This window comes from Capricornis sumatraensis, chromosome 20 (assembly GCF_032405125.1).
Source record: "Capricornis sumatraensis isolate serow.1 chromosome 20, serow.2, whole genome shotgun sequence".
Taxonomy (NCBI): Eukaryota; Metazoa; Chordata; class Mammalia; order Artiodactyla; family Bovidae; genus Capricornis; species Capricornis sumatraensis.
This window is the reverse complement of record NC_091088.1, coordinates 40,023,986-40,051,270: the sequence shown is the minus strand read 5'-3', so window position 1 is coordinate 40,051,270 and position 27,285 is coordinate 40,023,986. Positions and strand designations below refer to the sequence as shown.

The following is a 27,285-nucleotide window of genomic DNA, read 5'->3' as shown; positions in this document are numbered from 1 at the left end:
GGTGTCGTATTCCTTTTTCAATCCTGAACCAATCAGTTGTTCCATACAGGGTTCTAACTGTTGCTTCTTGACCTGAATACAGGTTTCTTGGACGACAGGTAAGATGGTCTGGTATTCCCATCTCTTTAAGAGCTTTCCACAGTTCGTTATGATCCACACAGTCAAATATTCATTGAAAGGACTGATGCTGAAGCTCCAATACTTTGGCCACCTGATGCGAAGAACTGGCTCATTGGAAAAGACCCTGGTGCTGGGAAAGATTGAAGGCAGGAGGAGAAGGGGATGACAGAATGAGATGGTTGGATGGTATCACCGACTCCATGGACATGAGTTTGAGCAAGCTCCGGGAGTTGGTGATGGACAAGGAAGTCTAGCATGCTGCAGTGCGTGGGGTTGCAAAGAGTTGGACACGACTGAGCACCTGAACTGAACTGAACACAGTCAAAGGCTTTGGTGTAATTGATGAAACAGAGGTAGATATTTTTCTGAAATTCCCTTGGTTTCTCTCTGATCCAGCAAATGTTGGCAATTTGATCTCTCGTTTCTCTTCCTTTTCTAAAACCAGCTTGGACATCTGGAAGTTCTTGGTTTGCATAATGCTGAAGCCTGGCATGCAAGATTTTAAGCATGACGTTAGTAGCATAGGAGACGAGTGCAATTGTCTGATGGCTAGCACATTCTTTAGTACTACCCTTCTTGGGAATTGGGATGAGGATTGACCTTTTCCAGTCCTGTGGCCGCTGCTGAGTCTTCCAGATTTGCTGACATATTGAATTTGAGGTATGCATAAGTGTAAAATGCATGCTAGAGTTTAAAGATGTAATAGGAAAAAAAACAGAATGTAAAATTATGTGTCAAAATGGTGATATTTTGGCTACATTGGGATAAATTAAATTTACTATTAAAATTTGCTCCATCTGTTTCTTTTTTTAAAATGTGAAACCATGAATCAAGGAAAGGTCTCCATTTTGGAGTCTTATTTTTAAAATTATTTATTTTTTTGTGGTGGTGGGTCTTCACTGCTCTGCGAGGGCTTTCTCTAGTTGTGGATAAGGGGCTACTCCGTTGTGGCATGCTGGCTTCTCACTGCTGTGGCTTCTCTTGCTGCAGAGTGCAGGCTTTAGGCGCAGGGCTCAGCAGTTGCAGCTTGTGGGCTGTAAAGCACAGGCTCAGTGGCTGTGGCACTCGGGCTTGGTTGCTCTGCAGCGTGTGAAATCTTCCCAGACAAGGGATCGAACCCATGTCCCCTGCATTGGCAGGTGGATTCCTATCCACTGTACCACTGTGGAAGTCCACTCCACCTATTTCTTTTTACTTTTTAAAGTATGACTGTTGGAAGACTTGAAATTACTCACGTGGCTCATGTGTTTCTGTTGGCCCTCGCTGGGTTAGAGAGTGTGAGGAATGGCTTTGAGAAGGATGAGATGATCCAAGGCCTGCTAAGAGACTTTGAGCAACTCAGGTGAGGATCAGAGGCGGAAAGGATGTGACAAGTGGGAGAGAAGAGGCGGTAATCATGTTTTATTATATCCCTTGTTGTTACTTTTCATTGTTTGTTTCTCAAACAAAGAAATATTGAAGCTAACATTTATTGCACTTCTACCACGTCCAGACTGCTAGTGTTCTGCATGTGTTAGCTCATTTAATGCTCATAGCAGTCCTACGAGGCAGATACTTTACTGCTGAGGAAACAGGCTGAGTTCAATCACTCACTCAGAGTCCCCGCAGCTAGTGAGTGGGGAGCTCACTAGTCTGCCTTTGGAGACCACACCTGGACCCCCTACATGTGTGTGATGCTGTAATACAACCATTAGACAGATTATGAGATTTGTTCCAACATCACTCATCTTTCCTGTTGTACAGGAACTTAGCCCATTTCTGTTTTCCCTCTTCTGCCGGTATTGCTCCTGGTGGGCCAGGCAGCTTTAAGAGACCTTCTGGCTCTCAGTTCTTGCACAATCCATGAATCACATCTGTCATAGTTGGGAGGGGTGGGTGGTATTACAGAGTGAGGCCCCTTAGTCCTTCTCTTCTAACTCCTTGGATTATCAGTGAAATTTAAGATTTGCTGGTAGAGGAAGGGTAGAGGGATAAAGATTGAAGCTTGATTGTCCTGTTTGCTTGTGCCAGTGGCCTTCAAAGTATGTGGGGTTGGAAGGATTATTGATTTCTGGAACCTTTCTTTCCCCTTCTTAGAGCAGCTAATACACCCTTGGGCACCTTTTTGGACTTGGTTTGTTTATGGGTGCATGCATGCTAAGTCGCTTCAGTTATGTCCAATTCTGCCACCCACTGGACTGTAGCCTGCCAGGCTCCTCTCTCCATGGGATTCTTCAGGCAAGAAAACTGGAGTGGGTTGCCATGCCCTCCTCCAGGGATCTTCCTGACCCAGGGATTGAACCCACATCTCTTTATATTTCCTGAATTGGCAGGCCAGTTCTTTACCACTAGCGCCACCTGGGAAACCATGTTTATGGGTATTAGAGGATAATTTTTAAAAGATAAAATCATGACTCACATACAAATATGAAAGAGTAAATAATGAAGGAGCCAGTAAGATGTCATAGCCTGTTCAAAGGAAAATTCAGAGTAGGCACACATACATATACCATGAAATGAATTTCAGTAGATGCAACTTTGACTTTGAAGCGGGGAGTGTGTTGTCTCTCTGCCAAACAATCCATGTACCTGTCTTCAGGCAAGAATTATTTGCACTGCTATCACTTATGTATAACTTCAGAGTTGCAAAATAACTCAAAAGACTGTGAAAAGTATAAAAACCATAGGATAAGATAACTTGCAAAGTTATATCCTAATAAGGCCTATTCATCCATTGAATATGTCTTTTTGGTCTATTTTCAAAATCGTCCACAGTTTATCCTGAGAAGGGAAATAAATGGGGAGGGGTCTGGGTGGGCAGGCTTTTTATTTTTTATTTTTATTTTTTTCCTTTTGAAAAATATTTAATGAGTATAAATAAATGTCCTATACATTAAATATCAAGAAATATTCATTATTGATTACCAGTCAGCTGTAATACTGAATGACCCACAGAATCAAAATATCCACCCATGGTACAGTAGTGATAATTCCATTCCAATACTGGACACAGTAATGATATACTCACAAGACAGAACAAAACTCACCCAAAAAGGCCATCACTATAACCAACCTATAACACCACAAGAGAAAATGGTTTTGAATCATAATATGGACAGTCCCACCATTCTTATCTTTGCCATCAATATATCAGGTCAGTTTGAGATTGTGGAGATATGGTGTCATAGAACTTAAAAGATATCCATTTCCTTGGTTTTATTTCAGAATTATTATTATTAAGGAATTAAGATGGACATATCCAATGATAATTTTAAGTTAGTCTTTCATAAGAGAAAAGGAATAAAAATTTAGTATCAAGAAAGCCTCCTCCAAGCAATGAGTCTCTTATAGGAAAAAAAAAAAGCAAAATAATTAACTTTTCCTCCAAGGAAAGGAAAGAAACCTAAATCTGTTATGGCAAACTTGGAAAGATAAATATTCCCCAGTCCCAGAATACGCATTTATTTTACACGATATACTTGAATGATGAAAGTCTACGAAGCAGGGATCTGTGGCAATCCAAATTCATCCACCAGGACTCCATCCTTGTTCTTTGTGTCAGTGGGAACACCTTCTGGAATTGTGGGCGCAGCTGCTGCTTCATCCAAATAAGAACTGTCTTCATCAGCCAGAAGCTCATCGCCCAGTGCATCCAACTCTGCTTCGAGGTCATCTTCATCTAATTCTGGGGTGCCGTAACTACGACTCAGTGCTTCTTGGATTTCATTTGCATCTTCCATCATATCCTCTAGCTGGTCTTGTAGATCCTCAATCTGGTCAATTTTCACTTGCTTGTATGCTTTCTTCATTTCCTTTACTCCCAATTTCATAGCATCAACCGTGGTCTTGGTGTCCTTCAATGACTGGATGGTGTAGTTGGCTTGCTCCATATTAAATGACTGTTAGGCGAGATTGTCCCGCTGTTGCTCGTACATCCGCTTTTGCTTTAAAACCCGCAAGGCTTTCTGCTTGCCCATATTCTTTGCAGGTCCCTCCCTCATCTTCTTGATCTGATCCTTATACTTCACTAGTTCAGCATCCAGCTGAGAAATCTTCTTGTCAATGGATTCTGCTCTGCTGTCCACCGTGCCAATGCAGTCAGTCAAGCTGGGCGGCGGAGCCTTGGGTTTCGCTTTCCCGAGAAATCGGTTCATCTTGGGCGGCCCTGGGCAGGCTTTTTAATCCAGCCTGTATATGTTAGAACCTCCTGATTTTATTCATTCCTTACTCTCTTTCCTGTGTTCCTCCATCCTGACGGTTGATTTCCACATTGTCAGGTGGCTGGAGGAACATTCTTTATGGCCTCCTGCACCTTACTGTAGAGTTCTCTTTTGTTTTTCTTATTTCTCCCTGGTTACTGTTCTTCACAAAAATAGATCTTGATCACCCATCCGTAGAACTATACATTTTAGGCCTCATCCTTCCGGGATTTCCCAGATGACACTAGTCATAGAGGACCTGCCCGTCAATGCAGGAGACATAAGAGATGCAGCTTCGATCCCTGGGTCAGGAAGATCCCCTGGAGGAGGGCACGGGAACTTACTCCAGTATTATTGCCTAGAGAATCCCATGGACAGAGGAGCCTGGCAAGCTATAGTCCATGGGATCGCAAAGAGTCAGACACTACTGAAGTGACTTAGCACACACGCACAGCTAAGATTACCTGCCACTGTAGAGTTGATGTGAAGTTGAACTGAAAGTGCCAAGCATAGAGCCTGGGTGTGAGAAGTGTGAATTTAGGGGCTAGGGGGATACAGTTCAGTCCATAGCAAGGTGAGAGCATGGTGTAAATCAGTAATAGAGGTTTCAGATGGCTCAAAACATCTTTAAACTTCAACTTAGAATATAATTTTGTACACGTGCTCAGGTGTGTCTGATTCTTTGTGACCCTGTGGACTGTAGCCTGCCAGGTTCCTCTGTTCATGTGATTCTCCAGGTGAGAATACTGGAGTGGGTTGCTGTTTCCTACTCCAACTTATAATTTTAGACCAGAAGGAATCTAGAAGCCATCCACGTGTGCCACTCCTTTGTTTCTTAGGTGAGGAATCTGACCCTAGAGAAGCTGTAACTTAACCTGTGGCTACCCAGTTTGTTGATGGTGCTGGAACCTGGGTCTCAGATGGGTGTGCTTGCCCCTGTAACTAGCTGCTGCTCTTGGTGACAGTTTGATTCCTTTCTGTGAAGCCAGATGTGGGATAGCTCTGAATTCTAATCATCTTTCTTATCCTTTATGGGATTATGGGGAAGACAGATGAATGGTTAATAGCCTCAGGCACATTCTAGGATATTAGTTTTAGGAACAGCTGTATATTACAAATCAAGTCTTTGCCTGTGATATTCAGTTTAAAGTGCAGGCATTTACCCAGCCCAGGCACATGGCTCAAGTGAATGTACTAGGGTGGGCAGTAGACTTGGGAACCCCCAAGCTTGGATTGTAGTAAAGCCCTGATGTTGGTAGATAGAATTTGCCTTTTAGTTCCTTAATTTGTTAATAAATTGACATCAAGGGGAATTTGCTGGCTGTCCAGTGGTTAAGACTTGGTGCTTTCATTCCAGGGACCTGGGTTTGATCCTTGGTCAGGGAATTAAGATCCTGCAAGCTGCACAGAGAGGTCAAAAAATAATGTGTTAAAAATTGAGATCAGGGGGCTTCTCTGGTGGCTCAGTGGTAAGGACTTCTCCTGCCAATGCAGGAGACATGGATTCAACCCCTGGTCCAAGAAGATCCCATATGCCGTGGAGGATCTAAACCCGTGAGCCACAACTGCTGAGCCCAAGTGCCCTGGAGTCTGTGCTCTGAAACAAGAGAAGCCACCACAATGAGAAACCTGCGCACCAAGGCACAGAGTAGAGCCCGCTCTCCGAGACTGGAGAAAACCCCATGCAGCAACGGAGACACACCACAGCCAAAAGTAATAAATAGTTATTCCACAGCCAAAAATGATAAATGCAGTTATTTAAAAAGTTGAGATCCAGATAATTTTTTCTGCTGAAAAATTGATGGATGTTCCTTTAGAGTTTGGTTTTAGAGCTGAAACTAGGGAGACAGACCCCCACTTGTCACAGGTGGGCTCATCCACACGGCTCTGTGCATGGTCCCAAAACGTGCGATGGTGTGGAGCTGGTGATGAGGGTGTTACTGGTGCTGTGGGTGCTCAGAGGTGGTTTTGGTGAGGTAGCTGGGGAAATGCTGCATGTGTCTCACCTTCACCATATGCTTTGGAAAAATTTTAGCTCTTAGTTTGGGATTTTTTGGACCTGGGACTGCCAAGCTTATTAGATAAGGGAAGCCCACAGAGAATGATAAATTACTAGGTTGAGGGAAACCTGGGGGAACTCATTGGGGGCAATAGTTTATGAGGTCTCTCCTCTGTGTTTAGCTCCATGGAGTTCTGTAGGAGACCTGCCAGTCTTATTTTTATTTAATCATTTAATTAATTTATTTGTTTTTGGCTATGCTGAGTTTTTGTTGCTGCTTGGGCATTTTTCTAGCAATGAATGGGGGTGTCCTGGTGCACGAGCTCGTCATCGCAATGGCTTCTCTTGTTGCAGAGCCCTGGCTCTAGGGCACGTGGGCTTCAGCAGTTTCAGCTCCCAGGCTCTAGAGCGCAGCCTCAGTAGTTGTGGCACATGGGCTCAGTTGCATGCACGGGCTCTGAAGAGTGGGGGATCTTCCCAGATCTGGACTCCAACCTGTGTCTCCTGCATTGACAGGCAGTTTCTTTACCATTGAGCCACCAGGAAAGCCCCTTTGTTTTGTCTATTTTTTTTAATGGAAAGTGACCTCTATCGTTGAGTCTCAGACCAGATCCATATAAATGAAAACAAAACAATATTTTAAAATTCTACCTATTAGTAAGCTTCTTAATACTTAACAAACAGATCATCAAGACCTGCAAATACAGGATTTAGCAAGATTAGTGAAGTGAAGTCGCTCAGTTGTGTCCGACTCTTTGCGACCCCATGGACTGTAGCCTACCAGGCTCCTCCTTCCATGGGATTTTCCAGGCAAGAGTACTGGAGTGGGTTGCTGGTTCAGTATTATTATTATTGTCATAGAGGAACAAAGAAAGTCCCTGCGATCCTGCTCTGAATCTGTATTGTCCGTGGCTACTTTGTACAGTTGGGCAGGTTGTGTACTGCACGGTGGGTCTAGCCAAGAGGGTGAAGGAGGCTGAGATCCAGCCTGCATGCTCTGTTGCCAAGGCACATGCCCTGGTACTGGGCAGCATCCCAATTCATCAGCCCAGAGCAGGTGCCGTTTTTAATTTGCTATCCTCTTGCCAAGCCAAGTTGCCACCCAGACTGGAATATCTCTGACTGGCACAGAGGTGCTATGTGAAGCAGCTTATGTCTTGATTGTTTAACTGGGAAACTTATTTAGAGGTATGGCTTAGCTGTGATATTAAGTTAGATACGAGAGTGCATTTTTATTTAAAAAATTTTTTAATTTATTTTTGTTTTTGGCCGCACTGGTCTGTGTTGCTGTGCAGGGGCCACTCTCTAGTTGCAGTGCCTGGGCTCCTCGCTGTGGTTTCTCTTGTTGTGGAGCGCAGGCTTTAAGGTGCACGGGTTTCAGTAGTTGTGGTGCATGGGCTTAGGTGCCCCGCGACATGTGGAGTCTCCCTGGACCTTGTCCCCTGCACTGGCAGGTGGATTCTTAACTGGACCACCAGGGAAGTCGTGCGAGTGCATTTTTAAATAAGACGGACTGGATAAAACCAAAGTGTGAACTTGAAGTTTAATTTTCCAGATTCGGTAAATAAATTTATTTAGATTAGGAAGCGTATGCAGGGCCTTCTAGCCTTTTGTGTGGTCCTCTGTGAGGTATGTAGATGATGATGTATTCAGTGCTGAATAGGTGAATACAGATAAAAAGGTAACCTTCTGACTCATTTCAACGAGAGCTCCCATGTTGTTGTAATTAAACTTGCAATCCCGTTCTGAACCTAAATTATTGTTGGAACATCTGTCCAACAATTGATGGGTCATCAAGGCTGTACCAATCCCCTGACATGCCTTCTGCCCCAGGAGCTCTGGGTGTGGGCACTGAGGGGCCTCCAGGACTGACCGGGTGGGCTGCCCTCATGGCTGAGCCCATCCATGCAGTGTGGGTCCGCTCTGAGTTGCCCAGAACAGAGGGACACACGGGCTCCTTTGGGTGGACACACGGGTTCCTTTGGGTGGACTGCAAGACCAGATAAACCTTGGAGGGAGCCCTGGCAGGGCCAAGCAATGGGCCCTCATGAATCTTGGGGGTTTTACTCGAGTCACTGCCTCATTCAGCAGGACTGTTTCTCTTTCTAGCTGCCGGGTTGAGGGCAGCCCGTGGCTCCTGGGCCACAAAGGACCCATGTCCTCTTCCCGTGTCCACAGGGCCCATGTCCTAGCCCGTGACCTCATCACATCTGAAACGGACTGGGCTCTGCCCAGCTCCGAGCTGGCCCCATTCTAGCCTGAGGCCAGCCAAGCGCCTCTTGCTCTGACAGCTGGGCTTGCTTAGGGGTGGGCATCTGTCCGCTGGGCTGGTCTGGCAGCAGGGGTTTCTGAGCACTGACTGCCTCGGTCTGAGAAGTTGGGGGCACGACCTGGCTGGTGGGGCTCCAGGGTCCTGCCCCACTGTGGAGTGCAGCCTGTGGTCGGGGGTCTGTCTCAGGTCACCAAGGGCTGGATGCTGTCAACCCGAAAGAATCCTAGCAGTGAGTCTGTTCAGGGATCCAAGTGGAGGCTGAAAACTATGCACAGGGAGTTTTCTTAATAAAACGTGAACCCTCCGCTTGCTTGCTTCCGAGAAGAGAAAACTGGCTGAGGGAAAGACTGCAAGGAGGAGCAGGTTAAAAACATGGCTGCCTGACTTGTTAGCTGCGGGGAACACCATCTCCTGCCGTTAGGAATCGCCTAATGGAACAAACATGTCTCACTGTTGAGTAGCGGCACCAACGTGCAGGACAGCCTTCAGGCTCTGCAGTGCGTGCCCTTGGGTATTTTCTGTAAATGATGGCATAACACAAAAAGCAATTCAGAGGAATTGTAAAAGAACAGTTAGGTAAAGTTGCGGTTGTTATGGTTTCTGATGTACATGTTATAAACAGATTCTGATAGATTATTTAAAATGCCCCTCCCGGGTCTGTCTGCCCTTTCTGATGCTCACTTGCTCACTGCAGCTGAACTCCAGAAAGTGTCGGATTGGCCTGCTTACCGCTGCCTCTGTTTGTGTGGAGCCTTCCCAGCCAGGCCAGATGAGACAGCCTTGCCGGCCTGTGGGTTGGCTGTCCTAGGGTCAAGGGCCCGTGCCTCTTGTGCACTGGGGTCCTGAGCATGACACCGCTGTGCAAGGAACAGCCTGAGGTCCCTTCTCTTACGGGTGGGGAGGCAGGGGAGGAAAGAGGGGTGGACTAGTTAGCTCTCTGATCTTTAGTGAGCACAGTGGTCTCTTCCTTCTCACCTGTTCTAGATTTCCTGGTCCCCTACCTTGGTCTGCTCCCCTGCCTTTCTTCCATGTCAGGATCTATTCTGCCTCTTTGCTATCACTTTCGGGCCTTCCCCCATCTGAATACTTTTGCCACTTGCCTGATTTCTTCCCCTCTGTTTATTCAGAGGCGCTAGAGAAGTTACCACTTCTTATGACAAACTTTCCATATTTCTGTTCTCTCTGCATGCATCTGGTTAAGTGTCTTTTGGGAATCTGGTATTGTATGAGGCTTACAAGGCTCCATTATGTCAAGGAGTCCACAGCCTAAGTCATACATAGATGGAACCGTAGTATAAATATCACATTTTCAACTTGAATGCTGTTTTCCAAAATGGGGGGAAAAAAGCGCCCACATTTTTTCTGATTATAAAAGTATTTGTGTCTGTGGTTATTAAAAAAAAAAAACACTATAGAACAGTGAAGAAAAGAGTAAAAATCAGTAGTATTCTCATTAGCTGGAGAGAACTTCCATTGTTGTTTAGTTGCTCAGTTGTGTCCAACTCTGCAACAATATCGACTGTGGCCTGCCAGGCTCCTCTGTCCATGAGATTTTTCAGGGAAAAGTGCTGGAGTGGGTTGTCATTTACTTCTCCAGGGGATCTTTCCAACCCAGGGACTGAACCCATTTCTCCTGCATTGGAAGGCAGATTCTTTACCACTGAGCCACCTGGGAAGCCCACTTCCATGATTGGGTACCTATTGTTATTCCTTTGTGTGCATATTTGTAAAAATGGGATATCATCCAGTAACTTGCTTTCAGGTATGGCAGAGAGTGGTGTTTCTTTCTTTCTTTCTTTTTTTTTGAGCTACAACTATAGATTTATGTTTTTGCTTTTAAGGACTTTTTATGGAATTGTATATATTCAGAAAACCGCACAAATCTTTTTGTTTTTTAGATTATTTTTGACTGTGCTGGGTCTTCCTTGCTGTGCAGGCTCTTCTCTCGTTGCGCGAGCAGGGCCTCCTCTTTGCTACAGTGCTTGGCTTCTCAGGGCGGTGGCTTCTTGTTGCGGAGCAGAGACTCTGGGGCGTGTGGGCTCCGTAATTGTGGCACATGGGCTCTGTAGTTGTAGCTCCCAGACTCAAGATCAATGGCTCAGTAATTGTGGCAGACAGGCTTAGTTGCACCATGGCATGTGGGGTCTTCCCAGACCAGGAATCAAACCTGTGTCTCCTGCACTGACAGGCGCATTCTTTACCACTGAACCACAGGGGAAGCCCCAGAAGTGCTCAGATCTTACTAATGTCTGAACGTTATGCTTCATTATACTTTAGACTTTAGCTGGTTAGCCCCATCCAGTCGACTCAGTCTTGCTTTGTTTTGGTTACCATTTTGGAAATGGATCTGTTTCTTTAGATTATTTTTGTTTCATGACTGAGTGGCAAAATTGAAGGCTTTTATTCTGTGTCTTGAATTCTGGAAAAACAGCATTTAAAAGCTAATTTGAAATTTGTCACGTCATGGTTTTGAGAAATAAACCAAGAAGAAAAAAATTTAATAAGGGAATTCACACTATTTTCTTGCTGAGAGTGTAAGAAAACTGATGGAAGTTTGAGCTCTAGAGGGTTGGAAACATGCTAAGGATGTTGGTGGTCTCCACATGTTCCTTTTAAAATTCAAACACAATAAAATTGACTTATTTTTGATGTTCAGGTCTGTGAGTTATAACAAAGATATATATACATTCATGTAACCACTACCACAATCAAGATACAGAACAGTTACATCAACCCACAAACTTCCTCATTCTTTTCCTTTGTGGTCACACCCTCCCACTTGACAACCACTCATCTCTTCCCCATCATTATAGCTGTGTCTTTTCCAGAGCATCATAGAGTATACAGCCTTTCGATTTTGTATTTCAGTGTGCTGCATTTGCGATTCATTTATGTTGTGTTTTATCAGTAGTTTATTCCTTTTTATTGCTAAGTAGTTTCACACTGTAGGTATGTACTATAGTTTGTTTATAATCATTTACTGTTGGAGGACATTTGAGTTCCAGTTTTTGGTGATTATGAATAGAGCTGCTATAAATATTCATATACAGTTTTTGTGTGAACATAGGTTTTATTTCACTGGGGTTAATATCTAGAAGTGAAATCGCTGGATCATGTGGTATGTGTATGTTTACACGTGTAGTAGAAGTGTTAGTCGCTCAGTTGTGTCTCACTCTGTGACCCCATAGACTGTAGCCCACCAGGCTCCTCTTGTCCCTGGAATTCTTCAGGCAAGAAATACTGGAGTGAGTAGCCGTTCCTTTCTCCAGGGGAATCTTCTAACCCAAGGATTGAACCCAGGTCTTCTACACTGCAGACAGAATCTTTACCATCTGAGCCACAAGGGAAGCCTTACATGTATAAGAAATTGCTGAATAGTTTTCCAGAGTGTCTGTGCCACGCTGCATTTTATCATCAGTATCTGAGAGTTCCTGTTGTCCTGCATCCTGGCTAACGGTTGGTGTTACCATCTTTTTTCAATGTAATAGGTAGCATCTCACAGCAGTTTTAATTTGTATTTCTCTAAATAGCTAAAAAGCTAAGATCATGTATTGTATTTCCCTTAACAGCTAAAAAACTAAGATCATGGCATCTGGTCCCATCACTTCATGGGAAATAGATGGGGAAACAGTGGAAACGGTGTCAGACTTTATTTTTTTGGGCTCCAAAATCACTGCAGATGGTGACTGCAGCCATGAAATTAAAAGATGCTTACTCCTTGAAAGGAAAGTTATGACCAACCTAGATAGCATATTCAAAAGCAGAGACATTACTTTGCCAACAAAGGTCCGTCTAGTCAAGGCTATGGTTTTTCCAGTGGTCATGTATGGATGTGAGAGTTGGACTGTGAAGAAAGCTGAGTGCCAAAGAATTGATGCTTTTGAACTGTGGTGTTGGAGAAGACTCTCGAGAGTCCCTTGGACTGCAAGGAGATCCAACCAGTCCATTCTAAAGATCAGTCCTGGGTGTTCTTTGGAAGGACTGATGCTAAAGCTGAAACTCCAATACTTTGGCCACTTCATGTGAAGAGTTGACTCATTGGCAAAGACTCTGATGCTGGGAGGGATTGAGGGTAGGAGAAGAAGGGGACAACAGAGGATGAAATGGCTGGATGGCATCACCGACTCGGTGGACATCAGTTTGAGTGAACTCCGGGAGTTGGTGATGGACAGGGAGGCCTGGCGTGCTGCGATTCATGGGGTCGCAAAGAGTCAGACATGACTGAGCGACTGAACTGAACTGAACTGAACTGAAATAGCTAATGATTTAAGCATCTTGCAATTATTTGCTATCTGTATATTCCCTTTGGAGAAGAATTTGAGTCTTTTGACTGTTTTTATTAATTTGGTTTTAAATTTTTTTATTTTGGCTGCTCTGGGTCTTCCTTGTGGCACATGGGCTTGTCACTGCAGTGCCTGGGCTTTATCCAGTTACAGTGCTCGGGCTTAGTTGCCCCATGGCATGTGGGATCTTAGTTCCCCCATCAGGCATTGAATCTGTGTCCCCTGCATTGCAAGGTGGATTTTTAACCACTGGACCACCAGGAAAATCCCAGCAATTTTAAGAATTCTTTGTAGGGCTTCCCTGGTGGTCCAGTGGTTGGAAAAGCCACCTGTCAATGCAGGAGATGTGGATTCGACCCCTGGTCCAGGAAGATTCCACATGCTGGGGAACAACTAAGCTTGTGGACCGCAACTACGGAGCTTGTGCACTCGGCAATGAAGAGTAGCCCCTGCTTGCTACAAGTAGAGAAAGCCCATGCACAGCATGAAGACCCAGTAAATTAATTAATTTAATTAAATGTTAAAAAAAGAATTCTTTATATACTTTGGATGTAAGAACTTTGTCAAATACATGACTTGAAAATATTTTAAACTCATTCTGTATCTTTTCTTTGCATTCTCTTAACCCTGTCTTGCAGAATGAGTTTTTAGTTTTGATGAAAATCAGTTTATCAGATTTTTTTTTTTCTCATGGATTCTGCTGTTTATGTCATATCTAAAAACTAATCTCAGGTCACAAAAAGTTTTCCCATGTTTTCTTCTAAGAATTATAGTTTCATGTTTTACATTTATGTAGATCTAGATTTGGTAAGTTTTTATACAAGGTGAAGAATTTAGCTTGAGGTTCATATACTTGCTGTTGTCTAGTTCCAACACTGTCGAAAAAGTGATCCTTTCTTTATTGTTGCCTTTCCGCCTTTGTCAAAAATCGACTGGCCACACTGTGTATGTCTGTTTCTGGACTCTCTGTTCCATTGATCTATGTGTACATCCCTTTATTACTATTATACTGTCTTGATTACTGTAGCTTTATAGTAATTCTTAAATCAGGTAGTGTGAATCCTTCAACTGAGTTCTTTTTCAAAATTATTTTGACCATTCCTTTGATTTTCCATATAAATTTTATAATCACCTTGTTTCTATCTACAAACAAACCTTGCTAGGATTTTGGGATTGTGTTAAACCTATAGATCAGTTTGTGGAGAACTGATATTACAACCATATTGAGCTTTCCAATTCAGGAACACTGTCTGTATGTAGGTTGTTTTAATTTCTTCTTTCAATGTTTCGTAGTTTTCATTGTGCAGATCCTGTACATGTTTTGTTAGATTTATATGAAAGTGTTTTATTCTTTTCAGATCTGTTGTAATTAATATATATTTGTAAGATTTCAGTTTTTGATGATTTACTGCTAGGATATAGAAATACAATAGATTTATGTGTGTAAACCTGGTATCTTGTAACCTTGCTAACTCACACATTAGTCCCTGGAGTTTTTTAACATAGATCCCCATAGAATTGTCTGTTTAGACAATCATGCTGTCAGTGAGTAGGGGCAGTTCTTTCTTTCCAGCCTGTATGCCTTCTACGTGTTTGCCTTGCACTGGATAGCACTTCCAGTAGGATGTCGAATAGCAGTGGTGAGAACAGACTGCATTGCCTTGCTCCCCATCTTCAGGGAAAAACATTCATTTTCTTGACAAAGTATGATGTTAGCTGTAGATTTTTGGTAGATGCCTCTTGGGTTGAGGAAGTTCGCTTATCTTCCTAGTTTGCTGGCAACATTTATTGTGAATGAATGTTGAATTTTGTCAAATGTGAGTTTTGGGGGGTTTTTTGGCTCCATCCATTGAAATAATCAAGTGTTCTATGCTGGATTACCTCTGTTGATTTGGAAAACTGAACCAATTTTTTAAGTTCCTGGAATAAATCACAATGATTGGGGGTACTACTCTTTTTACCTAATATTGTTGGATTTGATTTCCTCGTATTTTGCTGAAGATTTTTATGTCTGTGTTTATGAGGAGTATAGTCATCTTTTACTTCTTGGATGGGTTTTAGTGGTTCATGGCTTTCAAGAAATTGGTCCCAGTCCTTATTAATTTATGTGTGTAGAGTTGTTTGTAGTATTTCTGTATTATCCTTTTAATGTTTGGGGATTTGTTGGTATGTGTTTTCTTAACTTCTGATAACCAGTAAACTTTTTTTTTCTATGAACATTTTTTGTTGCACTGACATTTGTCTCTTTTGTTCCACTTTATTGATTTTAGCTCTTTATTATTTCCTTTCTCCTACTTATTTTAAGATTACTTTCTAGTTTCTTAAGGTAGAAAGTTAGATTGTTGATTTGAGATCTTTGCTCTTTTCTAATGTGAGCATTCAGTGTGATAAATTTCCCTCAGCACTAGTTTAACTCTATCACAAGCTTTTAATAAGTTGTATAATGTTTTCAGTTTCATTCAGTTCAAAATATTTTCTAATTTCTCTTGAAACTTCCTGTTTCATACATCAATTATTTAAGAATACGTTGTTTAATTGCCACGTGATTGGTGATTTTTCCAATTTTCTATTATTCTAGTTTAGTTTCATTATGGTCAGATAACATACTTTATGTGATTTTGAGTCTTTAAAATTTATTCAAGTATGTTTTCTAATAAAAGAAACTGTCTATTTCGGTGATGTTCCATTTGTATTTATGAAGATTGTGTTCTCTTCTCTAGATAGGTGAAGTGTTTTATAAACATGAGATTCAGGTGGTAGATGATATTGTTCAATATGTTTATATTTTTGAAATTGTGATAAACTGTGCAAAATATGAAAAACATATTTTCTCTCTACATATTTATTTTTATCCATTTGAAGTTGATTTACAATATTAGTTTTGGGTGTACAACAAAGTGATTCACTTATATTAATACATATATTCTTTTTCAGATTATTTTCCATTACAGTTTATTACAAGATATTGAATATCTTGTAATGAATATAGTTCCCCATACTATACAGTAAATCCTTGTTGTTTATCTATTTGATGCCCTCAACCATCATATATATTTTAAAAAACTCAAAAGGAGAAATAGTGTCTATTTATTTACCCAGATTTTTACCATTTCTGTTGTTCCTTTCAGATGTCCCAAGTTTCTTTCTGGTATCATTTTCATTCTGTCTGAATATATGAAATTTTCTCATTTCCTTCAGAGCCTCTATGCTGGCTATGAATTCTTTCAATTTTGTCTAAGACTGTCTTTATTTCACCTTTATTATTAAAATTTTTTTTAATTAAAAAAATTTTTTTTGGCCACAAGGCATGTGGGATCTTAGCTACCCAGCCAGGGGTCCAACCCATGGCCCCTGCATTGGAAGTGCACAGTCTTAACCACTGGACCATCAAGGAAGTCTCTTCACCATTATTCCTGTAGGACAGTTTTGTTGGCTGTAGAATTCTGGGTTGTCAGTTTGTTTCTTAGCACTTTAAAAATGTTATTCCACTTATTTCTGGCCTCTGTGGTTTCTGATGATAAATCTGCATCATTTGAGTCATTGTTTTGCTGTGTATAGTACACCATTTTTCTCTGGATATTTTTAGGACTTTTTCTTTCTCAGTTTTAGACAGTTTAATTATGATGCATCTGGGCATACATTTCTTTGAGGTTTTGCTTTTTTTTTTTCCTATTTAGAGTTTGCTGAACTTCTTGAATCTTTAAATTTATGTGTGCTTTTTTTGCCAAATATGGGAAGTTGTCTGCCATTATTTCCTCAAATACTTTTTTTCCATTCCACATTCTCTTCTACTTTGGGGACTTCAGTGACACCAATAGTAGATATTTTGGTATTATCTCAAGGCTCTGCTGAGCTTTGTTCATTTTCTTCTCTCTTTGTTGTTTAGATCTGGTAATTTATATAGATTTATCTTCAGGTTCACTGATTATTTTCCTTTATCACCTCTGTTTTTTTTGCCTCTACATTGAGTTTATTTTGGATATTGTGATTTTATAGTTTTGAAATTTTCACTTTGTTCTTCATATCTCAGTTTGTTTGCTGAGACTTTCTATCTTTCCATTCTTTTGAAGAGTGTCCATCCTTTTCTCTTGGATTATTCTTATTATAGCTGCTTTATAATCTGATAATTCCAACAACTCTGTCATCTGACCATTGGCATCTGTCGTTTGTTTTTTTTCTGTGAGGTGGGATTTTCCTAGTTTCTGTATTTCAAGTAATTTTGGATTATATCATGAACATTTGATTATTGCATTTTGAAATTCTGGTCTTATTTAAATCCTATGAAGAATGCTGAGTTTTGTTTTATTTTATTAGGCAGTCAATCTGATTGGGTTCAGGTGGCAAGTTGTGGCCAGTCTTCTGTGGATTAAGGATTCCGTGGCAATTGTTTCAAAGCCTTTGCAGTGCTCTTTGGATCTCTCCTTTGTGTGTACCACCCAGTGGCCAGTCTTTTACCTGTGTGGTGACCTGTCCCATAGATTTTAGTCTTTCCTGGGCTGTTTCAAGTAGGATATGCACATACAGCTTGGAGTGAGCTCTGCATGTATAAGCAGCAGCAGTTTTATGGATTTGTTTCCCTTTCTGCGGTCTCTGTCCGTTTCTCTGTAACTCCCCTTTCAGGTCTGTGTCCAGAAAGCTGGCCCTTTAGTTGCTAGTGTAACTGCCTTCACAGCTGTTTGCCTGGGGCCAAACTGTTAGTCTGGGAGGACAGGGATAGGAAAAAGCAGTGGGGTTCACCCACTCTCTTGGAATTCTCATTCTTCTGATCATGCAGGAAGAGTGCCCTCCCTCAGAGGTTCGGGCATCTGCAGGCTCCTGCTGCTGCAGCTGCTTCTGCCACTTCAGGACTGCCTAGAATCTGGAATAGGAGAGAATGAAGGGGAAAAAATTAAAGCAAACCCAAAATATTTTATATTAACACATGCATATGGAATCTAGAAAGATGGTACTGATGAACCTATTTGCAGGGCGGCAGTGGAGACGCAGACGTAGAGAACAGACCGTGGACACAGTGGGGGAAGGAGAGGCTGGGACGCATTGAGAGAGTGGCATGGAGACATGTACATTACCATGTGGAAATAGATACCAGGCGGGGATTTGCTGTGTGACACAGGGAGCTCAGCCCAGTGTTCTGTGAAACCCGAGAGGGCTGAGATGGGGAGGGAGATAATGAGGGGGTCAGGAGGGAGAGAACATATGTGTACCTGTGGCTGACTCATGGTGACGTACAGCAGAAACCAACGCAATACTGTAAAGCAATTATCCTTCAATAAAAAAACAAAATAAAACAAAACCAGGATTTCTCCCAGTGTTTATAATATTAAGAATCCCCTTGCCCATGTCCCCAACCAGAATAGAAGGGAATGTCCTGGAGCTCTCTTCGTCCACACCTGGTTCCCTTTCCTGAATTTGAGGCTACTTTGAGTCTTAGCTGGGGAATCTTGGAGGAAAAATAGGAAACTGCCTGCTCGCTCAGTGGAACTTTTGCGTTCTGGTCTTCCTCCTCCCATTTACCTGCTACTGTTTATTTTTCAGAGTCCTGAAATAGCTGCTCCATGCATTGTGTGCAGACATGATAGCAGCATTCAGGGGAGAGTGTACTTGCTCCATTAACTGGAACTGAAATTCTGAAGTTGTAACATTTGGAAGCTTTCTGTTATGTTTTTATTCAGCAGAGAGATTATTGGCTTGCAGGCTGCTGGGACCTTGGTCTGCTTAGGCTAGGGAGAAGTTAGAATGCTGTCATATTCTGGTTTATTTATATTGTTATTTGTTTTTGAAGTAAAGAAGTATTTAAAATGTCACTCTGAATATTCCTGATGTGAATGGAATCATTAACACGACCATTTTAATAAGATTTGGACTTAATGTCTTTTCAAACTAATACACAGACTTCATCCTGTGGATGTGCAAATGGAGGGTCCTAGATGAGAAAGATTTATGATCACTCAGCTCAACCCCGCCAACCAAAATTTTGTCTTGTAACTTCATCCTTTACCGACAGACATTTGGCTTCAGCATGACTGACGTCACCTCAGATCACCAGGTCTGTTTTTACCTGGCTGCTTCTATCAAGTTTGCTCTCTGCTGTTCTGTTTTATCAGGTCTCTCTCAGCTGGCTCTTTGAACTTCCAGTGTATTCCAGGTAGCATCCACTAGCACCTGTTGCAATGATTTTGAAACTTAATTTTAAGTATTAACAAGCCCAAGTCTTATCCACAAATATGGTAAGTGATAAGCCAGCTTTGTATGTTCTTGCCCAAATAATTTCTAGAAACTGAAGTGGTCATGGGTCATTTCAGAGGCCCTTCACCTGAGCCCATATTGTGAGTTGGCGTGAAACATTAATTATCACCCTTTGGATAGTATCCAGTTACCAGTAGATGTGCTTTACTGGTCATTTATTAGATGCCTGTGCACTCCCAGTTGCTTGGTGAGTCATTTTAGTGAGTGCCTGTTGGGGGCCGCTTGTGGAATAAAGCAGGGAAACTAGATACACATGAGTCCTGAGGCAGGTGCCCTCTGGGGTAAACTGGGGTGAACACAGGAGTAAGGCGGGTGAGGAGGCACTTCCTCACTTAGCTCAGTAGAGGAGACTAAGGCTCCTCATTCTGAGAGATGGAGGCTGCAGGGCAGCCTGCGGTCAAGTGCTTGGAGGAGGTGGAGGGGAAGCCTGAAAGGTGAAAGGTTAATTTGTGGAGGGATCTGGGGAAAGCTTCCCAGAGGAGCTTGCATTTTTCTTTTTATCTGCTGATTTTAAAATTACTTTTAAAAGGAAGCATACAAATAGTACTAATTTATTTTAGGGGAAAAAATCAGGAAATAGCAGTAAGTTAAAAGAAAAAAGCAAGTTTCTTGGAATTTTGCTAATCAGAGATGAGCATTATTTATGTTGCACCTGTGATACTTTTGCCTGTGTATTTACTAACGTGTAAATATGGCTGTGTACATATGCATGCATAAACACACCCACACTAACTAGAAATGGCTTTATAACACTACTGTTTTATAAATGCCTCTGTTTACCAATAGCCTTAACAGCATTTTCTTTTTTCTGTTTTTCTTTTAGTTTGCATACAGTGAACTCACTTTTCATAGTGTACAGTTCTGTGAGTTAGACAAACATATGGTCGTGTGTCCATCACTGCATAGTTCAGGATGCTTTTATCACCCCTCAAATTGTCGCATGCTGCAATTTTGTTGTCAGTCCCTCCTTTCTTCGATCCAGCCCTTGGCAACCAGAGATCATGTTTCCATCCATGAAAGTTTTGCCTTTTCCAGGGTGTAGCTTTTTGAGCCTGGCTTTTTTCACTTAGCACCATGTATTTGAGATATTCTTCCATGTTGCTACGTGTATCTATGGTTTGATGCTTTTTACTGCTGAGTAGTATTCCATTTTATGGACATACCACTGTTTGCTTATCCATTTGCCCGTTGGAGGACATTTTGGATTGTATCCAGTTTGTGGGTAATTATAAATAGAGGTGCTGTCCCTGGTGGCTCAGACAGTAAAGAATCTGCCTGCAATGCAGGAGCCCTGGGTTTGAGCCCTGGGTTGGGAAGATCTCCTAGAGGGTGGCATGGCAACCTACTCCAGTATTCTTGCCTGGAGAATTCCCATGGACGGAGGAGCCTGGCAGGCTACAGTCCATGGGGTGACAGAGTTGGGCCCAACTGAGCAACTAAGCACATAAACATTTACATTGAGGTATAGGATTATAATTTCCATTTCTCTAGGGCAAATACCTAGGAGTGGGATTACTGGGCCATATGACAAGTGTATGTTTAACTTTATAAAAAACTGCCAAGCTGTTTTCAGAGTGGCCATACCATTTTGCATTCTCACCAGTACTGTATGAGAGTTCCAGTTGCTTTGCATGCTTGCATCACTATTTTTAGTGTCTTAAAACTTTTAAAAATTATAGCCATGGTAGTGAGTGTGAAGTGGCATATCATTGTGATTTTAATTTGTATTTCCTTAATGGCTGATGAAGTTAAGGATCTTTTCTTGTGCTTATTTGCCATAATGTTACCTTCTTTCATGAAGTGTCTGTTCATATCTTCTTCCTACTTTTTAATTGGGTTTATTTTTTTTCTTCCTTTCTTCCTTCATTTTAATTTTATTTATTTTTTGGCCATCCTGTGAGATCTCAGTTCCTCAACCAGGAATTGAACCCAGGCCATGAAATGAAAGCACCAAATGCTAACCACTAGACCACCAGGGAACTCTCATGGATTGTTTTATTATAAAGATTTGAGAGTCATCTGTATATTCTGGATATAGTCCTTCAATATTCTTTTTAAATTTAGCTTTTTATTACGGAAACTTTCAAATGTTTACTAATTGTGTTAATCAGAGTTCTCCAGAGAACCAGAACAATAGGATATGAAAGATTTATTATTGAGGAGTTGGTTCATGAGATTATGGAGGCTGAGAAAATCTCTTAATCATCTGAAGCTTGAGACCCAAGAAAGTCAGTGGTGTAATTTACTCTGAAGCTGAAGGCCTGAGAACCTGGGGAGCTGATAACTAATTCAAGGACAGGAAAAGGTGTGATGAGACATGCCAGCTCAACAGAGAGCCTGGAAAAAGAGACAGATCTCCCCTTTGCCTTTTATTCTATATAGACCCTCAGGAGATTGGGCAAAGCTCAGCCACTTGAGGGGAAGCAGTCTGCTTTACTGAGTTTACAGTTCAAATGCTAATCTCACCTGGAATCATCCTCACAGACATGCCTAGGAATAGTGTTCAATCTGGGCACCTGTGACTTACTCAAGTTGACACACAAAATTAACCATTAGCTAGTATACCTTTCAGGGCTTCCCTGGTGGCTCAGTGGTAAAGAATTCGCCTGCCAGTGCACGAGACTTGGGTTTTATCCCTGGGTTGTGAAGATTCCCTAGAGGAGGAAATAGCAACACATTCCAGTATTCTTGCAGGGAGAAAATCTCATGGACAGAGGAGCTGGTGGGCTACAGTCTGTGGGGTGACAGAGACTCAGACACGACTGAGCACAGCACATTAGCATTATTTCAAAACAAGTCTCAGGTACCATAGCATTTCTACTGTAAATGCTTGTTAGTATTCAACCCTAACAGTTAGAGACCAAACCAGTCAATCCTAAAGGAAGTCAACCCTGAATACTCATTGGAAGGACTGATGCTGAAGCTTTAATACTTTGGCCACCTGATGTAAAGAGCCAACTCACTGGAAAACACCCTGATGTTGGAAAAAATCGAAGGCAAAAGAAGAGGGCAAATAGAGGATGAGATGGTTGGATGGCATAACCAATTGAATGAACAGAAGTTTGAGCAAACTCCAGGAGATGGTGAAGGACAGGGAAGCCTGGTGTGCTGCAGTCCATGGGGTCCAAAGAGTCAGACATTGCTTAGCGACTGAACAACAGCAATTACAGACATTTTCCCCTAAATGATATATTCACAGTGATCACATCTAAATAATTAATAATTCCTCAATTACAATGTAATATCCAGTTTGTGTTCATTTTTCTCCAGTGATCTCAAAAATGCCTTTTTGGTTTGAATGAATTAGGATCTAAACAAGATCCACACATTGCTTCGGTTTGCTGTGGTTTTTAAGTCTCTGTTCTTCTGTACCAGCTCCCCTCTCCTTTTATGCCATATATTTGTTGATGTGATACGCTAATTTGTTGTATAGAATTTCCCACATTTTAGAGTTGGCTGATTGCCGCCTCGTAGTATAATTTTAACAGGTTCCTCTAACTCTTCTGTTTCCTGGAAGCTGGTTTAATTTACAGATTTTTGGGAGAGGGGTCCTGAAAGAAGCTTTATAGATGCTGCTGTTGCATCTGATTGCATCCACATCAGAAGGCAGTAGTAGTCTCATTGCCTTACTTTGTAGAGACAAGACATGGATTGGTGAGTGTGTTACGGAACTGCTGCCAAAATCTTGGCTCTCTGTGCACCAATGCCGAACAGAAATATGGAGACAGAGCTATGGAGAGGGAAGGAGTGGCTTTATTTCTTTGCCAGGCAAGGAGGAAACACAGTAGGCTAGTGCCTCAGGAACTATGTCCCCTCCCTGGAGAACAGCCAGCGGTTATATAGTCAGGCAGGTATGTGCCAAGGGTCAAGGCAGTTAATACTCTTGCATTCTTGTTTCTGCTGCAGAGCTTCACAAGGGTGGGGGTGCTGGCAAGATTAGCATGTGTGCAGGGTCTCAGGTGGTCAAGTCCCCTAATCTTGATGAGCTTCTCTGGTCTCTTTAATCTTGCTTCAGGTGGTTTCTTGGCTGTTCCTCCCTTGATTAGCAGCTGCCCTTTGGGGAAAGGTCATGAAGGCTGGAGTAGAAATGGGGGACAGTAAGGCCTCCATGCCCAGGAGCCTCACAGGATCCTGCTTGGCATCTGAACCAACACCAAGGGACTTCCCTGGCGGTCCAGTGGCTAAGACTCCACCCTTCCAATTTCGGGGGCTCAATCCCTGGTCAGGGAGCTAAGATCCCACATGCTTCACAGCCAAAACCAACACCAAGCAAAGCCAGTCTACTGACACTAGGTTGTGGTGAAGGAACACACAGAGTTTGTTGTAGGATGCCAAGCAAGGAGAACAGGCAGCTTGTGCTCAAAAGATCTGAACTCCCCAGTGGCTTTCAGGGAAGCGTTTTAAAAGGCAACGTTAGTGTTACCTGGAAACTTGGGTTCACCTCTTGCTGGGTGTCAAGCCAAAAGACACAACCAAGCCAAAGATCGGAGGAAGGAAGGGTTTATTGTTATATGCAGCAAATAAGGAGAACACTGGGCGTCGTCTCCAAAACAGTGTTTCTCTTGAATAGTATAATTGGGGAAGTTTTAAGCTAAGAGTTCATGCAAATTCATGAAGGGGCTTGGATGGTGGACAGAGTCCAAGCATTAGTTGATTGAAATCTCAAGTGTCAGAAATGGTCAACACCATCTTCCCCTTCAGTTCAGTCCAGTTGCTCAGTCATGTCCGACTCTTTGCGACACCATGGACTGCAGCACGCCAGGCTTCCCTGTCTATCACCAACTCCTGGAGCTTCCTCAAACTCATATCCATCAGTCAGTGATGCCATCCAACCATCTCATCCTCTGTCATCCCCTTCTTCTCCTGCCTTCAATCTTTCCCAGCATTAGGGTCTTTTCCAGTGAGTCAGTTCTTTGCTTCAGGTGGTCAGTTGGAGCTTCAGCTTCAGCATCAGTCCTTCCAATGAATATTCAGGACTGATTTCCTTAATAATTGACTGGTTTGATTTCCTCATCTTCCCTTCAGTTCAGTTCAGTTCAGTCGCTCAGTCATGTCCGACTCTTTGCAACCCCATGAATTGCAGCACGCCAGGCCTTCCAAACTCTTGTCCATCGAGTCAGTGATGCCATCCAGTCATCTCATCCTCTGTCGTCCCCTTTTCCTCTTGCCCCCAATCCCTCCCAGCGTCAGAGTCTTTTCCAATGAGTCAACTCTTCGTGTGAGGTGGCCAAAGTACTGGAGTTTCAGCTTTAGCATCATTCCTTCCAAAGAATACCCAGGACTGATCTCCTTTAGAATGGACTGGTTGGATCTCATTGCAGTCCAAGGAACTCTCAAGAGTCTTCTCCAACACCACAGTTCAAAAGCATCAATTCTTCGGCGCTCAGCCTTCTTCACAGTCAAGCTCTCACATCCATACCTGACCACTGGAAAAACCATAGCCTTGACTAGACGGACCTTTGTTGGCAAAGTAATGTCTCTGCTTTTGAATATGCTATCTAGGCTGGTCATAACTTTCCTTCCAAGGAGTAAGCGTCTTTTAATTTCATGGCTGCAATCACCATTTGCAGTGATTTTGGAGCCCCCAGAAATAAAGTCTGACACCGTTTCCACTGTTTCCCCATCTATTTCCCATGAAGTGATGGGACCAGATGCCATGATCTTCGTTTTCTGAATGTTGAGCTTTAAGCCAACTTTTTCACTCTCCTCTTTCACTTTCATCAAGAGGCTTTTGAGTTCCTCTTCACTTTCTGCCATAAGGGTGGTGTCATCTGCATATCTGAGGTTATTGATATTTCTCCCAGCAATCTTGATTCCAGCTTGTGCTTCATCCAGCCCAGCATTTCTCATGATGTACTCTGCATATAAGCTAAATAAGCAGGGTGACAATATACAGCCTTGAAGTACTCCTTTTCCTATTTGAAACCAGTCTGTTGTTCCATGTCCAGGTCTAGCGTTGCTTCCTGACCTGCATATAGGTTTCTCAAGAGGCAGGTCAGGTGGTCTCATATTCCCATCTCTTTCAGAATTTTCCACAGTTTATTGTGATCCACACAGTCAAAGGCTTTGGCATAGTCAATAAAGCAGAAGTAGATGTTGTTCTGGAAATCTCTTGCTTTTTCGATGATCCAGCAGATGTTGGCATTTTCATCTCTGGTTCCCCTGCCTTTTCTAAAATCAGCTTGAACATCAGGAAGTTCACGGTTCACATATTGCTGAAGCCTGGCTTGAAGAATTTTGAGCATTACTTTACTAGCGCGTGAGATGAGTGCAATTGTGTGGTAGTTTGAGCATTCTTTGGCATTGCCTTTCTTTGGGATGGGAATGAAAACTGACCTTTTCCAGTCCTGTGGCCACTGCTGAGTTTTCCAAATTTGCTGGCATATTGAATGCAGCACTTTCACAGCATCATCTTTCAGGATTTGAAATAGCTCAACTGGAATTCATTTCATCACCTCCACTAGCTTTGTTTGTAGTGATGCTTCCTAAGGCCCGCTTGACCACATTCCAGGATGTCTGGCTCTAGGTGAGTGATCACACCATTGTGATTATCTTGGTCGTGAAGATCTTTTTTGTACAGTTCTTCTGTGTATTCTTGCCACCTCTTCTTAATATCTTCTGCTTCTGTTAGGCCGCTACAATTTCTGTTCTTTATCAAGCCCATCTTTGCATGAATTGTTCCCTTGGTATCTCTAATTTTCTTGAAGAGATCTCTAGTCTTTCCCATTCTGTTGTTTTCCTCTATTTCTTTGCATTGATCGCTGAGGAAGGCTTTCTTATCTTTCCTTGCTATTCTTTGGAACTCTGCATTCAGATGCTTATATCTTTCCTTTTCTCCTTTGCTTTTCACTTCTCTTCTTTTCACAGCTATTTGTTAGGCCTCCCCAGACAGCCATTTTGCTTTTTTGCATTTCTTTTCCATGGGGATGGTCTTGATCCCTGTCTCCTGTACAATGTCATGAACCTCCGTCCATAGTTCATCAGGCACTCTATCTATCAGATCTAGGCCCTTAAATCTATTTCTCACTTCCACTGTATAATCAAAAGGGATTTGATTTAGGTCATACCTGAATGGTCTAGTGGTTTTCCCTACTTTCTTAAATTTAAGTTTGAATTTGGCAATAAGGAGTTCATGATCTGAGCCACAGTCAGGTCCTGGTCTTGTTTTTGCTGACTGTATAGAGCTTCTCCATCTTTGGCTGCAAAGAATATAATCAGTCTGATTTCGGTGTTGACCATCTGGTGATGTCCATGTGTAGAGTCTTCTCTTGTGTTGTTGGAAGAGGGTGTTTGCTATTACCAGTGCGTTCTCTTGGCAAAACTCTATTAGTCTTTGCCCTGCTTCATTATGTATTCCAAGGTCAAATTTGCCTGTTACTCCAGGTGTTTCTTGACTTCCAACTTTTGCATTCCAGTCCCCTGTAATGAAAAGGACATCTTTTTTGGGTGTTAGTTCTAAAAGGTCTTGTAGGTCTTCATAGAACCGTTCAACTTCAGTTTCTTCAGCGTTACTGGTTGGGGCATAGACTTGGATTACTGTGATATTGAATGGTTTGCCTTGGAGACTAACAGAGATCATTCTCTTGTTTTTGAGATTGCATCCAAGTACTGCATTTCGGACTCTTGTTGATCATGATGGCTACTCCATTTTTTCTAAGGGATTCCTGCCTGCAGTAGTAGATATAATGGTCATCTGAGTTAAATTCACCCATTCCAGTCCATTTTAGTTCTCTGATTCCTAGAATGTCGACGTTTATTCTCGCCATCTCCTGTTTGACCACTTCTAATTTGTCTTGATTCATGGACCTGACATTCCAGGTTCCTATGCAGTATTGTTCTTTACAGCATCAGACCTTGCTTCTGTCACTAGTCACATCCACAACTGGGTATTGTTTTTGCTTTGGCTCCATCTCTTCATTCTTTCTAGAGTTATTTCTCCACTGATCTCCAGTAGCATATTGGGCACCTACCGACCTGGAGAGTTCCTCTTTCAGTATCCTATCATTTTGCCTTTTCATACTGTTCATGGGGTTCTCAAGGCAAGAATACTGAAGTGGTTTGCCATTCCCTTCTCCAGTGGACCACATTCTGTCAGACCTCTCCACCATGACCCGCCCATTTTGGGTGGCCCCACAGGGCATGGTTTAGTTTCATTGAGTTAGACCAGGCTGTGGTCCGTGTGATTAG

The 27,285-nt window shown here is 42.3% G+C and overlaps 1 protein-coding gene and 1 pseudogene across 1 annotated transcript in view; one reads left to right on the top strand and one right to left on the bottom strand.

Annotated features, from left to right (window-relative positions):
• CMTM4 (CKLF like MARVEL transmembrane domain containing 4) overlaps nt 1-27,285 on the top strand; it is a 73,543-nt gene that overhangs the window by 14,794 nt on the left and 31,464 nt on the right. The gene's annotated exons all lie outside the window — the stretch shown is intronic.
• LOC138096523 (charged multivesicular body protein 5 pseudogene) lies at nt 3,441-4,258 on the bottom strand (annotated as a pseudogene).